This window comes from Cuculus canorus, chromosome 14, assembly GCF_017976375.1.
Source record: "Cuculus canorus isolate bCucCan1 chromosome 14, bCucCan1.pri, whole genome shotgun sequence".
NCBI lineage: Eukaryota > Metazoa > Chordata > Aves > Cuculiformes > Cuculidae > Cuculus > Cuculus canorus.
In genome coordinates this window covers 16,960,265-16,977,291 of record NC_071414.1, presented here as the reverse complement: position 1 = coordinate 16,977,291, position 17,027 = coordinate 16,960,265, and the positions used below count along the sequence as shown (strand labels likewise).

Below are 17,027 nucleotides of genomic sequence, written 5' to 3'. Positions count from 1 at the left end.
CAGAGTGGTAAAATGCAAATGTAGAAGGCCTGGTATAAAGGTCATTCATCTTTTATAATTGTATTTTTTACATGAAAAGTGCCTTTATCCTAATTAAACTGGCCTATTTTGAGGTGTGTGCATGCATGTGTGCATCTTTATATCATCTGAATGCCTTAAATGTGCATATATATTTATACACACATATATATCTATATGTGTCTTATATATGTATATATGCATTTATATCTATTAAATGTATTCAGATTGAGAGTATTCTTTTTGTGCAGAGAAACTTAATGCAAAGAGTCAATACACTGATTGTAATTGCTCTCATTTGGCAAACTAGACAAATTAGTCACCCAAAGGGATCAGCCAGTTCTGGCAAAGCCAGGATTTATATCGGCAAAACGCTTTTGATCTACAGATTGTATGAAAGACACGGCACAGAAGATGGCTGCGTTGCATTGGAGCAAAGAGCATTATTACGGCATGAAGGGAGGAAGTAAAAATAGACTTGACACACAAGTATTGCAGAAAGTTTCTAAAGTGGGAATTTGGATTCTCTGCAGCTAGGCTGGGTGTGCTGCCGGGTGTGTTACCCGATCCGGTCCCTGCTCCCAGCAGGCTGGGGACCCTCCACTGAGCTCCTCCCCAGCCGCCCCGCCGCCAGCATGAGCGAGAGGGCGAGAGAAATAGAAATCACTTGGAAGGCAGCTAGTGAAAAAATAAAGGGTCAGACCATGGAGCTGCAGTAATTTGCTGGAAGGTAAAGCTGTATTCATTGTTATTGCTTTTTCTTTGTGTATAAGAGCCTGCCTGACACTGAGTTTGTTAAACTTTGAAGTACGCTTTGCAGCAGAGGAAGGAGATTCACGGCGATGGCGTCACTTCATAAAAGTTTCCAGATTCCAGATTTTACTGAGCTTCTGGTTTGTTTTCTTTTTTTTTTTTTTTTTCCAAGGGGGTTGGTGGGGGTTTGTACTATTCATAATTCAAGTGGGCGATGTGGCTGAGATCTAAATATACGCCTGTAAAAACAGAACCCCTGAGATAGCGACACCGATAGCAGAGGCTATTGTTAACTTTTGGGATTCCAATTAAATCCTGCAATGTTAAATATTTATTTAATTACTGGACAGAGAGAGGAGTTCTCTCTGACTAGACTAATGGAGTCAGAACAATGCAGTAAGGGAAAGTTTTTTTTCTCCTACCCGCCCCTTCTAAATCTAAATAGCTATAGGCAAGCACAGGCTGGAATATGAACATTAAAGGACAAAAAGTTTCAGCTTTGTGTTAGGAGTTATATTTCAGTCGTGTAAGCAAACTACATTGCATGTATTTTTCCGTATCTTCAGCTCAATCCAAACATAACATTCCAAAGGATAAAATCTGTTACAAAATAAAACCTCCTTCGTGACAGCTGGGCTTCTACGCAGAGTCTAAAAATTATCTAAAAGCGCCTCGAGAATCCTAAATGTCATTCCCAAGATGTGGTGAATTGTAATTAGGGTTGTGAACTATTTTAGTGACAGTGCCTTACATGGGGCCCATCTAAGCAGCCGGAGCAAAAAAGTTTATGAACTTTTTATATTTCCTTTACTGTGTGAAATATGAAGGTGTTGAGACAATAGCAGTAATCCTAATTAATTTCAGACTGGCCAAAACACATTGTTTGCCTTTTGATTTTCCTTCCTATATTTCCTTTTGAAATATATGTCATAGGGCAATGCTTAAAGAGTGAAGAAACCTCATCAATGATAGAATAGTGAATGAAAAATAATATTTTTTCTTATTATTGTAAGAAAAGAAACTATTTTGTGATACTCTCACCTCACTGGCTTCTCCAAAAAGTTTTAAATTTTGCTTTGGATAATGACTCTGTTCCCTGTTTTTCTAACAAAAGAAAAGAAGGAAAATAAAATTTCTATGGCAAATTTGCAAAGAGAAGGAAATAGCTCACAACATGTCCAAAACCTACACTACACTATGCCCAAATGCACTTTAATCTTATAATAACCATTATTATGCTTGCACATGCAGATCTTGATTCCGTAGAGGAAATTATTAAACCCAAATATTTGGTCATTAGGGTGGAAAAAAAGAGTTGCGTCCCTAAGTGTGCCACGAAATTTAAATACAAGTTGTAAAGGCCCAGTGTCCTGTAACTTGGGTACTCTGGCAGAAATACACCCAAAAGGAGAAAGTCAGGTCCTGTCAGTTCCTACCGGAGAAAGCTTTAGCACTGCCATCACTAATGGTTTTGTGTTGTGAAATCCTGAGGTGATAAAACTACTGTTAGAAAGTTGGCTTGTGTGTAATTAAGTGTAGGTCGAGCTATTAAACCCTGATTTGTTACTCATAGGCTACACTCATCTGCCCCGTCTTCTCTCAAGATAGAGATAAACTCAGTGTCCTTTTCACTGGTCTAAGCCAAAAGGATCTGCATAATGAATGGAGAGAGATTTTAGTTACAGGTATTGTTCAGACACATATAGAGGTGTGAATTACCTTTATCGTGATAGGTTCCATTACTGTAACAGATTACTTCTATCTCCAGCTGTTCCTTTTTCCTTTTATTTATTTCTAGAAGAAATGCCGGAGGATTTCTTCATTTAAAGTTTAAAATACTGATTTTACTCCTAAGCAAAAGTTTCCTCCTTTTTGTTGGTTTTTTTTTTTTCTGTTTCAAAGTGCTCCTGTTTATTACTTTCAAGCTTCTCCATAGAGTGGGTGTAACCAGGAGAAGAATTTGGCCCATGATGTGAGCTACATTTTCAGTGCTTCCACTATTTAGGGCTCTGTTGTGCTAAAAATAGTTTCCCTGTGGTTTTGGCCATGGAGCCACAAATACAAGTTTTCAGTGCACAGTTATTGTGGATGCTGGTCCCAGCTATTGCTACAAGAAATGGAATTCCAGCTCATGACTCTGCCAGCAGATGATTATGTTGAGTGTAAGGCTGCATGTTAGATCTCCTCGTTGTCCCATAGCAAGAATGCAGCCCACCCAAACACCAGTATTTTCCTAAAGAGACCATGTTCGAAGGCAGCGCTAAAAAGGCAGTGAAAAGCCCTAGGAAAAATTGGTTCTATGCAGGCAATACCATTGAAGAATTCACCCGGGAGGCTCTGTGTTTGGCTAACGGTGCAGGATGTAAAACAAGTGGGAGGGAAGGGAATAAATCTTTAAGAAAATAAGACACAACTTTGTTCATGGCTAATTTGGAGTGGAGTTTTCATACAAGAAAAAAGTGACCCTGTGGTTATGGGAGGTGGAAGGAAGTCAATGGTGATATTAGATTCATCTTCTTTCTGTACTACCTTTTCTATCCCAGTCCTGTGGTCCAGCTTCTCTGCCATCCACAGGTATTTGATCTGGTTCTTGAAGACAGTTTTTAGGGGCTGTCTCTCTTCTGAGCTTAGCAGTGGGTGTCAGACTCAGTCTGACATTTCTCATTATAAGAAAGTGTTCTTATAATGTGAGTTCATGTTCTGGAATCACTGATTTAGAAGAATGAGAGTACTACATGTTTTTGTACTGGTGGTGGACTTGTGAGGGCAAGCTGGGTGACGGTCTAGGAAAACAGCAGCACCAGAAGAACACTCAAAGCAACCATGCCATTTTAGATTCTTTTCTTTATCATTTCCTCCATAAGAGCAGTGCATTACTTTGTTAATCAGCTGGGACATTTTTTCCATTCCTCTGGGAAGGTTTCTATTCCCTGGTCCAAGAAGCAGATCCAATTTAGCAGTACTTTGCCCTGACGAGACTCTATCCACAGGTGTCAGTGGAAGAGGATGCACACTCATGTGGCTTTGTGATGGTTCTCAGGCAAAGGGTTATCTTATTCATTATTTCCGATACACCTTACTCCCGCTGCAGTATTCTTTTTTTCCTTTGTGGGATTCTGCCTTTTTTGTATGTTTTTTTTTGACATTTATTTCTTGAACTGTGTGTTCAGTTTTGCACACTTAGTAGATCCTTAATCTGTCAAACTGGACGTACCATCCCTGACACATTCACATTCTTTTTCTGTAGAGTGAGAAAAGACACGGTTGAACTGAACTTATACAACCTTTATAGAATGTCTTTGTTTCAAACTTCCTCATAGATGTACCAGTATTCAGTTACGTGTTTGATCTCATTTATCCTTCCAGCCTAGGAAGAAAAGTTTGCAGCTTTAAACTTGCTGGGAATTACACTTTTGGCTTGCCTTTCCCTCCCTTGTACTACAACTTCATGTTCGTGTGTTATATCTGTACCTTCAGGAAACAAGACTAATTCTCTCCTTTTCTTTGTACTGCTGTGAGAGTTGAGTCATGCAAGGTACCCAGAAGTGTGGCTGTAACAATAACAGGGTTCATAAGTTATTCTCCTAGAATTCAAAGGCTGTGAGCCAGGGAGTGTAACTTCACAGAAGTGCACACCACCAAGGGCCTTGTAGATAAAACACTTTTAATATATTTCCTCCAGACACTAAACAATTTTCTGTTTCATTTTCTTACATACATACATGACACGATGCACACACGTTTGTATTGCCGCCTTGTTGTGAGGCAACCATTTACCATCCACTGCACTTGTTCTCAGCATGCTCTAAACTGCAGGGTGATTTAAGAGGACCAAATGCCCAGAGCGAATGCCACCTCCCTTTCCACTTGCTGAACTCTGCTCAAACACAACACTGTTTTTCTGCCTCAAAAATATACATAAAGGTATGTATAGTATGTTAGCCCCTCCTTAGCCTTTCCCACCCTGAAACTTTTCAAACAGGGATGGCATGTTCCTCTCTTCACTGCCAAAAAAAACCCCATAAATTCCTTTCTTAGCATTTCCCCCTTCCCCCATTTCTTCTCAGCTGACAGCTGTGAGAGTGGAACTTTCTTGGGCTATCCTATCCATTGCCCCAAATACTGTTTTTAAGCTAGATTTGGTTTCAATATCCAAGTCATCTTCTACACTACGAGAATTTTTTAACACGGTTAAAAATAGTGGATTTGAAAATGTTTAATAGGGATAGAGACAGGGAAACTGCTTTTTTATTGTTTTCTTTTAAATAAATTTAGCAATTTAGAAAGTTGATAGGGAATTAAGTTGAACGATGCTGTCATTTTAAAAGTCACAGGAAGGACAAAATTTCATAATAAAGCAACTCTTTTTTCCAGACTATTTCCTTATAATTCAAACAATCTATTTGATTTTCAAACTATTCATTTCTAAACAAACAAAAATCTGGTGAAGAAATATAGGGATCATATTCAAAATCTAGAGAGAAAAATCAAAATAATCTAATTTAAGATACTTGTTGAACTTCAGGATTGCTTCTGATGCAAACTGGTGGTAGTTTTTCTGTTGATTGTTTTGTACTTTGATCAGACTGTAAGGTTATTGCTCGCTCCAACACAAACATGTACAGTAACGTAGGTTTATGAGAAAGCAGTTCTCGGTCTTCATTGCCATTAGACTATGCACAAAGGAATGTGAGACAGGTACTTGTACTTTATTTGACTTTACAAGGCAGGACCAAAAGTATAAACATGTGCAGTTGTCTCTGCAGAATCTGAACATAATTAATAATTAAAACATTGAGGTAAGTAGATGGTTAGTTAGTCGTTTTTCCTTGGATTATCACAGCCGCATGTCTGTGTTGGAAAATCGAGGTTTGCCAATGCTAAAAGAAGACTGAAGGTTCCATGAATTGTGAAATTAATAAATTCATGAAATCACGTGTTTTCTGGAAACTCTGTCCAGGATGCCTGGAGTTTCCTTGTTGCAAGTCTTTTATTGAACTTGATATGTTATTAGAATGGATGCGCTGAAGCATGCACTAGAGATTTATTGTGACAGCAACCACATACGAAGTAGACGTTGGTGAAAGTGGTGTTAATTTTATTGTGACCTTAAGGGTAAACAGACTTGAGTCATGAGAGAGCAAATGTCATTCACTTTGTCCTTTACTCTGTCTCACTGACTTTAAACATTTGGGGTTTGTCCATTCAACATTAGTCTGAGACAAAATGGCAAAAAAAGAGGAAAACTATTTTTCAGCCGGTCAATCATGTTCATTATTACCATCCTCCAAAACAGTCTGTATGTTGTGCATAAGATTGCTGCTTTCTGAGGAGCGATGTGCTGCAAGCAGGCATGCTTATCTTGCCTGTGGTTTTGAATTAAGAACGTTTTTGAAGACTTACTTTTGGAAAACTTAGTTTTCCTTGTCTTCTCTAATATACTTTCATGCACACCTTCAGCGTTCCTCATCACTGGAACTCTCAAACCTCTGCAGCAGGAAGCCCACTGGAGCTCTGCACCGTAGCTTCATCTGACAACATACAACTGTTTTGTAACTTCTCAATAATAGAACATTTTGTTTTGCAGACACATGATGGCTGGCACATGAACAACACCTCAAATGCCTGCTGCCAATTTGTTGTTTTTTACTTGGTTTATTAATTAAGTTACACAAAAGATTTGGAAAAAGACCAACAGGTTTTTTTTGTTCCATATTTTAGACTGCCTCGCCAAAGCAGAACAATTGCTGGTGCAGAGATACAGAGGAGTCCCCAAAGACTAGCCCTGTTCTGTGACTAAATTACACCAAACCCTTATTCCTTCACCGCTGAACTTTAGTAGAGATATCCTGTTGGGATATTAATTGACCTCTGTTTAAATCTGATCAGAGTACACATGCTAAAAAACTTCTGTTTGCATCAAAAATAATCAAAAACCATGTAGTTTTGAATCAGAAAAAAAAATGTTTTCAAAGGTCAAATATACTTGAAATCGAAACCAGTTCGGATATTTTCCTGTTTCTACAAACTTTGCAGTGTTTTTTTTTTTTTTTTTAGACGATTTACCCTTAATTTATATAAACAAATCATGGGGCTTCACGTGGTTTCTTTTTTAGCTTAATTATATATATATTTGTGTGTGTGTATATATATATACACATATACACACACACACATACATATAAAATCACTTTTCACTACATTTACTCGTTTCTAATATTTTTTTCCAAAAGGAATTTGTTTGATAGCAAGGTTCAGTTGGTATCCCAAGCTGCAACTCGAATGCCATATTTTTAATTGCTGCAAGATGGTGTAGTTACACGTGTCCTGCAATCAGGATAAATTTAAATACAAATGATGGGTTTGCCTTGTATATCTATTCCGATACAATTTTTTTTCCAGAGGAAGAAACTCTACTGTAGGTATTTCTGTCATGGACCAAACTAGAATTCAATTTGTTACAGCAGTGAGTCTGAAACGGGCTCTGATCAGCCTCCTCCAAGGAAGGCAGCCTTTGGGTTATGAAGTAATCTTCCTGTAGGAAAAGTTTCCTCTTAAAATCACTTTGTGGGCTGAAGTGTGAAATACTTTTCCCTAATTGTGGATGCTCCCACTGCCCATATAACGCTAAATTTCTCAATGGCATCACAGTTTGGGCCTCAACAGTACTTTGTGGTGAGCAATTCCACCTGCAAGTGAAGCGAGTGAAGGCGAGCGGAGCTGAACATGGTGCCACCTTCCACGCGTTGCTCTAAGGTACCTCATCTCTTGTAAGGCAAACAGGACTTTGCCAGTCCATCCCTACGATGAGAGGCCTTTGAATGGGCAAGTCATTTCTATTATTTATCTTGACGAAAGTGAGCATGTTCTTCAGATCTAGTAGATACTTAGGTGTTTAGAGTTCCAAAAGTCATTTGTGTATTAAGGGCGGTTTAAAAAAGAATGAAAACAGACATGAAGTCATGGTGTGGAATCCAATTCTTCTTTAATTTACCTTTCTAGCAATCAATTTGCTTAGATAAAATTGTCAAGAAACAATTATGCCTGCAGTATGCTTAATCGAGGTCGGGTGTTGCTGTGGCACCTTGGAAGTTGTTTTGGCCTGGTACCTCTCTGAAACTTTCTTCTGTGCTGTCCACAAAACAGCATTGAGGAACAAAGAGGTCATTTCCCTGTCATGCGATGAGGAGAACTGTGAGCAAATGAGTTTGTCCCATACAGGCGTTATACACAGTATGAAAACCCTCACCTATACAGTCCTTTTGACTCATCCCTAACACAACTGACACATTTTCTTGAAGCTTTACCATGTGGTTTTACTAAGTTACTGTGAGATGTAGCCATTGCAAGAACCTCAGCCATATGGATAAAGCCCAAACAGTGCCATGAAAGCACTCCTGCGCACAAGGGCTGTGGGTTGATATCAGCCACTGGGAAGGCGACCCGTGCACCAGGCAGGAGAGAGTAATGGAGCTCAGCCCCAGCAGAGCACCTTTGCCCATCAGGGCCCTTGGAAGGCCACAGACTACTCCAGTTCCTCACGAGGGGAGTCTCGTAGGACCTCACTTGAGTTTGAGGAATCATTTTTATTCTTCTGTCAAGTTGGGGTTGTTCAGCCTGGAGAAAAAATGCTCCGAGGAGACGTTATAGCAGCCTTCCAGTACTGAAAGGAAAGCTGAGGAGACGGACTCTTCATCAGGGAGTGCAGGGGTAGGATGAGGGGAAATGATTTTAAGCCGAAAAAGGAGGGACTTAGATGAGATCTTAAGAAGAAATAATTTTCCTGTGAGGGTGGGGAAGCCCTGGCCCAGGTTGCCCAGAGAAGTCGTGGCTGCCCCAACCCTGTAGATGCCCAAGGCCAGGTTGGATGGCGCTTTGAGCAAACGGATCATACAATCATGGAATCATCAAGCTTGGAAAACACCTCTAAGATCATCCAGTCAGCCCAACAAACACCACCGTGCCTACTAAACCATGATCAGGGAGAGGTGTCCCTGCCGATGGCAGAGGTTTGGAACTGGATGGGCTTTAGGTTCCCTTCCAACACAAACCATTCAATAATTCACGATGAATTCTATTTCTTCACGCTGAGGGTGGTGAGGCACTGGCCCAGACTGCCCAGGGAAGCTGTGGCTGCCCCATCCCTGGAGGGGTTCAAGGCCAGGCTGGATGGGCCTTGGGCTGCCTGGTCTGATGAGAGGTGTCCCTGCCCATGGCAGGGGTTGGAACTAGATTGTCTTTAAGGTCCCTTCCAACCTAAACTATTCTATGATTCCATTTGAGGTCAGCCTTCCAGTACCTGAAGGGGTCGTACAGGAAAGCTGGGGAGATCGCAAGGGCCTGGAGTGATAGTATGAGGGAGAAGGCCTTTAAATTGGGACAGAGAAGATTTAGAGTAGACATCATAAAGAAATTCTCCCCCATGAGTGGGGAGGCCCTGGCCCAGGCTGCCCAGAGCAGTGGTGGCTGCCCCATCCCTGGAGGGGTTCAAGGCCAAGTTGGACGGGGCTTGGAGCCCCTGATCCAGCGAGAGGTGTCCCTGCCCATGGCAGGGGGTGGAACTGGTTGAGTTTACGGTTAAACCACTCCAAAATCCTCCACAAGCCCTTTTCGCGCCCCGCTCGCCCCCTCCACCGCCTGCTCGCCTCAGGCTTCCCTCCTGCCGACCCCGCGCACGCGCACTCGCTCCCCGCCCCTCCCCGCGCACATCCGGGTCCCGCGCGGGCCCCGCCGGCGCCGCCGTCCCCTCCGCGGGCTGCCCATAAAGTTGTGCGGCGGGCGCGGCCCGGCCCGTGCCTCGCAGCCCCCGACGGAGCCCGGGAGGCCGCCTCGCTCCGGGCCGGGTGGGTGCGGGGGGCCCGGTTCTGCCGCGGGGGAGGGAGCAGCGGGGTAGGGACCGTTCGGGAGCGTGGAGGGGACCAGGCCGCGTGGGCCCGGCCGGGACGGGGATGAGGGGGGCATGGAGCTGGGGGGGGGGAGGGAGGTCCGTCGGGCTGATAACGTAAAAGATAAGCCTGTGAGTGCGAGAGCGAACTGCTGCTCTGCGAATAAGAGGCTCGGCGGGGTTGTTTCTACTTTGTTTTTTGTTCTGTTTAGTTTTTCTCGAGTTTTTTTTGTTTGTTTGTTTGTTTTTGGGGGGGGTGTCTTTTTTTTTTATTTTATTTTTTTTGTTTCTGTTTTGTGTTTCCCTTTGTTTCATTTTGTCTGTCTTTTGTTACTTTTTTGGGGTTTTTTTTTTTGTTTCATTTCTTCGTTTTCTTTTTCTTGTTTCTTATTTTCTTCGTTCCTTCGTTTCTTTTTTCTTGTTTCTTATATTCTTCCTTTCTTTGTTTCGTGTTTCTTATTTTCTTTGTTTCTTCGCTTTTTGTTTTCCAGTTATTTCTTTGGTTTTTTCCCTCTAAAATGAGGATCTCTGCTTTTCTATGGAGCGAGGCCTGACCGAATGAACGACAGGGCAGAGTAAGACTGGAATGGGTCCAGAGGAGGCCACGAAGATGGTCCGGGGGCTGGAGCACCTCTGCTATTGAGAAAGTTGGGGTTGTTTAGCCTGGAAAAGAGAAGGCTCAGGGGAGACCTTAGAGCAGCTTCCAGTACTAAAAGGGGCTCCAGGAAAGCTGGGGAGGGACTTTTTAGAAGGGTATGGAGTGGTAGGACGAGGGGAATGCCGTTAAGTTGGAATGGGGGAAGATTTAGATAGGCTGTTAGGAAGAAAATCTTCACGCTGAGGGTGGTGAGGCCCTGGCCCAGGTTGCCCAGGAAGTTGTGGATGCCCCCTTCCTGGAGGTGTTCAAGGCCAGGTTGGATGGGCCTTGGGCAGCCTGGTCTGGAGAGAGGTGTCCCTACCCATGGCAGGGGGGTTGGAACTAGATCTTTATGGTCCTTTCCAACCCAAAACATTCTGTGATCTATATGTTTCAGACCCGTGTTTACAGAGGTGCTTTCTGTCAGAGGTGACCTTAAGGCACCCACAGGCTTGTCTAGCTTGGCCTCTCCTGCCTGCACCCTTTACAGACAAGCTGCCTGGCAACAGATGGACCACAGAAAGGGGTTCAGAATGGCGATTTTTGTTTTCTGAGGTTTGTGAGCTTAATAGAGGAAATATGGTCTTGTGGTTAAAAGCACAAGACTGGAAATCAAGTGATCTTGTGCTCTGTTCCAGTTGTGTAGCTTCTGATGTGACTTTTAATTAAATAAAGGTGTTTCTCAGTAAAATGAGGTAGGGAAGAACTGATTCAGCGGTAGTTGTTGAATATGTTATTGAATAGTTCAATAATAATTGTCTTTTGGCGAGATCTGTAGAGATTTAGTGATTTTACTTAATGAACGACTTGGGTGCTTTGCTTTAACAAAACCTCCAAACAGTAACTGTCAAATTTGCATCAGTGTCCGAAGTTTTATCTTGCCACAGGATCGATTGCAGGTGATGGCTTTAAATGAAATCTCTTGCTGGTGTTAGTTCCTTCATTAATTTTGGGTAATTTAACTTCCATGGGTGGCTTTAAAATACTGAAAACTGAAACGAGCGTTGTTTGTTGTGTATCTGAGTTACGGAAATTCTGCACAAAATAACCTGATATTCTGAGGAATCACAGGATTTGATTGAAGAGAAGGGAAGAAAAAAATGTACAAACACTGTTGCAGTCATGTGCTCATGCTCATCAAAAGTTGGCAGCTGGTGGTAGTGGAAGTTAATAGAAGCAGCAAATAACTTAATTGAAGATGTTTCATAATTAGCGTGTTGTAACTTCTGAGAGTGCCCTGTCTGTGTAGGGTGCTGTTGGATTTAATGTCTTAATCCCTACCATTTCATAGTGGTTTACTCTTAGCTCTGATATTGGAAATCTGTTCAATTGGCCTTGAGATTGCTGCTTGATGGCACTTATTTTTGCAAAACAAAACCAAAGCCCAGAAAAAACTTATGCTTAATGAGGTATGTGCCTTAGTCAAACCTCTCTTTCCCTTTCAAATGTGGAGAAACTACACTTGAGGAAGGAATTTTTTTTCTGAAGTTTTGTAGTGAAAGCCCAAGGTGGACAGTCATGTTGGGGATGAGAAATGGGAAGGGAGGAAGAGAGGCTTCCTCTGCATTTCTTTCTCTTGATGACAGAAGATCACAGCAAAAGGGCACGCTGCTGTGATGCTGCTTACAGCTGTGGTGTTTGTTTGAGGTTTGGAGTTTTAACCTCTGATGGAACCTAGAGGGACTATAACTGTGGACCCTGTACTTCTTAGTTCTTATTATGAAGTCAGATTTTTAATTTTTCCCTTTGAGGAGGTGTTCAGTGCAGAGTTTTCATGGTGGCAGAATATTATCTGAGCTGGAAGAAATTCTGTCTCTCAAGATGGAGTGCTCATGCTCTATTAAGTATAGTGTGTTTCTGGGTTTATTCAAATAGTCTTTGCAAATTATGTTGCGATAGTTAATGTTCCATTAATAGGCTTTTATTTTCAGAAAAATGTCCTCCATGTTTTCTTTACAGTTCTCTGAAGAAAGCTCTAAAAAAACCTCTTTTTGCTCCTGGCTGTATTAAATACCTGCAGAAACAATGCTGTGGCAGTTCTATGCAGGTCCTTATCTCTTCCTTCCCTGCCGGTTAAACTTTTCATCTTGGTTAAAGTGCAGGTTTATTCTAACATCTATGATAGATTGGCTGAAATTAGTTTTAATGTGTTAATGTTCCTTATGTAAAGATCTTTGGATGATTTTTTTTTTTCATAGCAATAGGTAAGGCGAGCAGCTCGTGCTCAGTTAAAAGGTTAGTTTCCATGTGAACTAAGAACACTTTAGATTTTTCATGGCTAGAGCTGATAACTCATTAAAAGCAAGCTGAACACTAATTTAAGGCTTTTGCAGTTATCATTAGTTGCAGTACAACTTCTTGCACTGCTTTCTGAAAGCCTTTTTTGCTGTGTTTCTGTGACCACGTAGAAAAGTTTGGCTGGCACTTTGACATGCTTGACCAGTGTGGGTTGGCAAGGTGCAGAACACTGCCTGCCAAGTCCGTATCCCTACTGACCTACCACCAAGGTTGAGCCTGCCGGGACTGTCATCCTTGACAGAGGATCTTTGTCAGAATTGCTGCTACTGATCCACCAGCTATGAGGTAGTGTCTCTGAATTCTGGGTCAGTGGATGTCACAAACTGACAAATTTAGAATACTTTGCCATTCATTCATTCTGTGGAAGGGGAAAAAAAGCTTGCTGAATTACTATTGTCAGTGTTCCCTCCAAATCCTGTAGCTTTTGTGAACTTGTCACAGTCTTAATGCAGTTCAGTTGGAGTGGAAGTGTATACGCACACACACACATACATCCTTATTTTTCTTCCTCTCTTTTAAAGCTTTATGGAAGTCTGTAGAGTCCCTGCTCTTGGGTTACTCCTTTTGTTGTCAATTCACATTATTAGTGCCAGTGTTTGGAATCTTAGTCTTTAATGCAAGTCTTGTATATGAGCATCTAAATTTTTGGAAGGCTTTGTCCAGCTTGTTATTTTTTTACATACTCTTAACATTTGTGAAGTTTAAGATGTCCTTTATTTCCCTTTTTCTGTTTTCCTCCGGGTGTAGTACCGAGGTCGTGCCTAACCACCTACTTGCCTGTCTGTGTCTGCCAACCTGTCAGTGGAGGCATAGGCTTTGTTTTCATGTTTAGGGAAGTTTTAGTGATGGTCTTGTATGTAACTTTTAATTAAGAAATGGGTGCTAACTTGTAGTTATCTGCTGTGGTTAGAGTAGAGTTTAACCTTAAAAACAGGAGGCAGTTTCAGAACTGACTTTCAGATGTACTGACTACTGTTGATGACGGCATTTTTCAGCATAATGCTTCTGTTGGAAAGTGCCAATTAGCTGAAATAGAAGTGTGAGAAAATACACAGTTCTGACAAAACACTTAAGGGAGAGAGATATTTTGGTTCTAAGACAGAATTTGTAGCTCCTACAAAAGCTAATTGCTCAGTAATTAGAGTAGTTGAAGAGACCAAGGTCATGTGAGTGTATGAGTTTTGTGTTCCAAGTGGATGCCCTAAAAAATGGATATTAACTTTTTTTAGGCTTGGGAAGTGTGGTGTTTTTCCCCCTTCTCCCCTGTATCACACTTAAATTCAAGTTTTGCCACGATGCAGAAAAAATCAAAACTTTGTTGTTTGGTTACGCTTTTTCTTAGGTTTTCTTGGCATCAGTTGGAAGTGGTGGTGATTTTGAAATGCAGTGGAGGTCTGTTAGTGAACTCTTCCTGAGAGGACCTTGTTTGTGACGTATCATCACTTGTATTTTTCCCTATATGGTGACTTTTGAGAAGATTTCAAGTAAAACAAAAAATTAGAAGCATCGCTTTTGCAATCTGAGATACATGGCTTTTATGATACCATTTCTCCCATGCACAATGCACTGCTTGTGCTTGGGCTCAGATTCTCGTTATGTTTCTTTTAAGAGAATGCTGTTTAAATACTTCTCAGCTGACAGTTACATGCTTCAACTTTTTTTTAAAAGTTGTAGTAGATGATGTACAGACGTGGAAATGAACGAGTACTGTGGGAGAAAGTCACGTGTGAGGTTGTCAATGCATTTTTTGTTTTGAAAGGAGTCACGATTAGTAAAACTTTTGAAGGTACCAGACAATTCTTTCCTGTTTACATGTATTATTAGTCAGAATATGATGCTCTACAAGGCATGTTTGAAGCAAAGAAATCTAGTTCTAGTCTAAAAGTATTTACCATAGATCTTGGTCAGCTGGATGTGCATTTGGATATGCAAGACCAGTTCTAATAAAAATACCACAAGTTCCTTTTTTGTATCATTTGTATAAATTACTTTCATATTTACTTACCTGTAAGGGGAAGGGGGGGGGGAATGACTTAAATCACTGGTGGTATTCTTTGAGTAAGGTGTTGCACAGGATAATGGAAGGGATGGTTTTTTTTGTTGTTGAAAAGCTATGGCAATGGCAGGGAGTATGTAGATGCTTCAGGTTTATTACCCAAATTCTTTAAACACTGTGTAACTTTACGGTTTATTTTATCCTTGATATATGTGGTAAAACTACTGAGCCAATGTTTCTTCTATATTTGTTCTCCAGAAAATGCTCTAATGAATGCCATTGCTTGGGACCCTGTGCTAGGCTACGATGTAAGATGTAGACTTGGCAAAATCTTAGTAAAAATCAAGCACAGTCATGCACAATTCCTGTTAGGAAACTGATAAGGAAAGGAGAACCTTAATATAAGAACAGTTGAAATTGATATGTGACGTTATAGCTTAAAGTAGTTTCAAAAAAAATATTGGTAACTGAATGTAGTGCAGTGTGCTGTAATACACTGTAATTGAGTTTCTGAGCTTTCTCTAGGAACGTGCAATGTGTTAACGTGTGTCTAGAGTGAAAATATTTTCAGTGTTTCTAAGTCTGAAGGGGCAATAAAGTTGAGCACAAGGGCTGACTGCAAAACAGTTTTGACTGCAAAACCGTTTTAACTGCAAGTCTGCAGCAGCTCTAATGAACTACCAATTGTGTAGCTAGTTATAAGTGGTGGCTTGTTTGTATTAAGAAATTGTGTCTCAAAGCAGCTTCTAATCATGAGCAGTGAAGTTCCTTATTTCAGATTGGGAATGATGCTACAGGAAGCTTTCTTAATTTGCAAACATGTAAATTAAGCAGGAAAAGAATAGTGCTTGTACATTTGCAATACAAGCTTGGTATTAGTAGGAGGAAAGGACAAGGACCGTGTAGTTGTTAACCCGTTTTAATTTCATGGTTGTGAAAATCGTGGGTTGCTTGGTTAATGGTACTTTAAATTTCAATTTACCAGGAGGGAAATTAGTTTGGAATCGATGGCAGAAAGCGTTACACAAAAAGTGCTTCTCATTACAATAAATGCATCGTATGTAACATTGTATTGATCTGTTTTGCTGTGAGTCTTGCTCAGCAAGCCCTCAGCCAGCCAGAGACTCCTTGATAGCAAATGAAATTACTCTACTAGACTTGCCAGTTTAATGTAGTAGGCCAAGAAAAGCTCAGAAGAACCAAAAGGTAGTGTGGAGTTGCTTAGTGTTTGTAATGGTAGATGACAGGTAGTCTTTCTCCCATCTTCACAAATGAAACGTAATTTGTGAAATCTGTTAACCAACTTTGTTTGTATGTAGCTGGCTCAATGAGGTATTAAGAAGGGTTTCAAACAATGGACCTGTTCACACAACTAGTTTCCTCCCATTTTCTGTGGTCGTTAACAAGAACTGTAAACGTATAATATATGCCCCAAAGTCTAATTTTGATAGAGCAATTACTTCCTTTTATATTCACCCATTGAAAGCCCCCGCATGCTACCCCATGCAATGTATTACAGTCGCTTTTTAAAGACCGTTTGTAAACTGTTTTCTTAAATGTAATATGTTTTTCAGCTGATGTTCTGTTGTAGCTCAGTTGAAAAGTTATTTAATAAAAAAAGGTAATGCAAAGTAGATTCTCTACCTCTTTAGGAAATCTAAGAAAGTGCTTTTCCCCATATACCTGCATCTGGAGGTGCAATAAAAATGAATTATTTGTACAACACCATGAATGAAAATATAACTCTGAATCATTTGTCCTCAAATATCATGGTGATGCACTGTTGTACTGCAATCACAGCTCACAACACACTTTTAAAGCCTTGGAAGAAACTGATGGTAAATACGGGTGATCTGGTGAAGCTGTTCCTAACAGATATCACGGTTACTTAGAAATCTTTCAAAGCATAGATGCTGAAATTACATTGAATGCAGGTAAATGTTCTAAATGTGGTTTATGACATTCATTCAGAAATTTCAAAACCGTACAAGAGCGGCAATTTCTATATTAGAATATTTGGTTTCTTTATAAATGCCTGAGCCTTCTGCTTTGTGACCTTAAATAGTTCCAAAGAAGGAAACATTTTTAGTCTGCAAATAATTCAGGAAGCTTTTTAATACTACCTTGGCTTTTAAGAAAAACAAAGGCCATAAGCTTTCGGTGGTTTTGCCTTTCAGAATGAACTTCCAAAAGGCCTGTAATGAGAGAAATTCAGTGTCATTGGTACTTCTCAAAATCTCAGATTGTTGCAGGGTTTCTTTTTTACCCTTGCTGTTCTTGAACAGGTAAAACTACATGTTAGAGGAAGAGTCTTGAAAGCCTCGTGGATGGCCGGAATGAATTCACAGTAAATGCTATTAAAAGTTTTCAACTTCAACGGTCTCATTTTTCAGTGGTTTTAGTACAAGTATGTATGTGGAAATTTTTTTTTTTGAAGAAGA

At 40.7% G+C, this 17,027-nt stretch overlaps 1 protein-coding gene across 3 annotated transcripts in view; it reads left to right on the top strand.

Moving 5' to 3' along the window:
* The first annotated feature begins 587 nt into the window (after positions 1 to 587).
* Positions 588 to 17,027, top strand: part of SMAD5 (SMAD family member 5) — a 30,710-nt gene continuing 14,270 nt past the window's right edge. Inside the window, exons 1-2 of one of the 3 annotated variants that reach the window (XM_054079651.1) lie at positions 9,473 to 9,614; positions 10,147 to 10,230. The gene's annotated coding sequence lies outside the window, so the exon portion shown is untranslated. Of the gene's footprint in view, positions 749 to 9,472; positions 9,615 to 10,146; positions 10,231 to 17,027 lie in introns of those variants that run through there. The other 2 variants (XM_054079654.1, XM_054079652.1) reach the window with 2 other exon arrangements.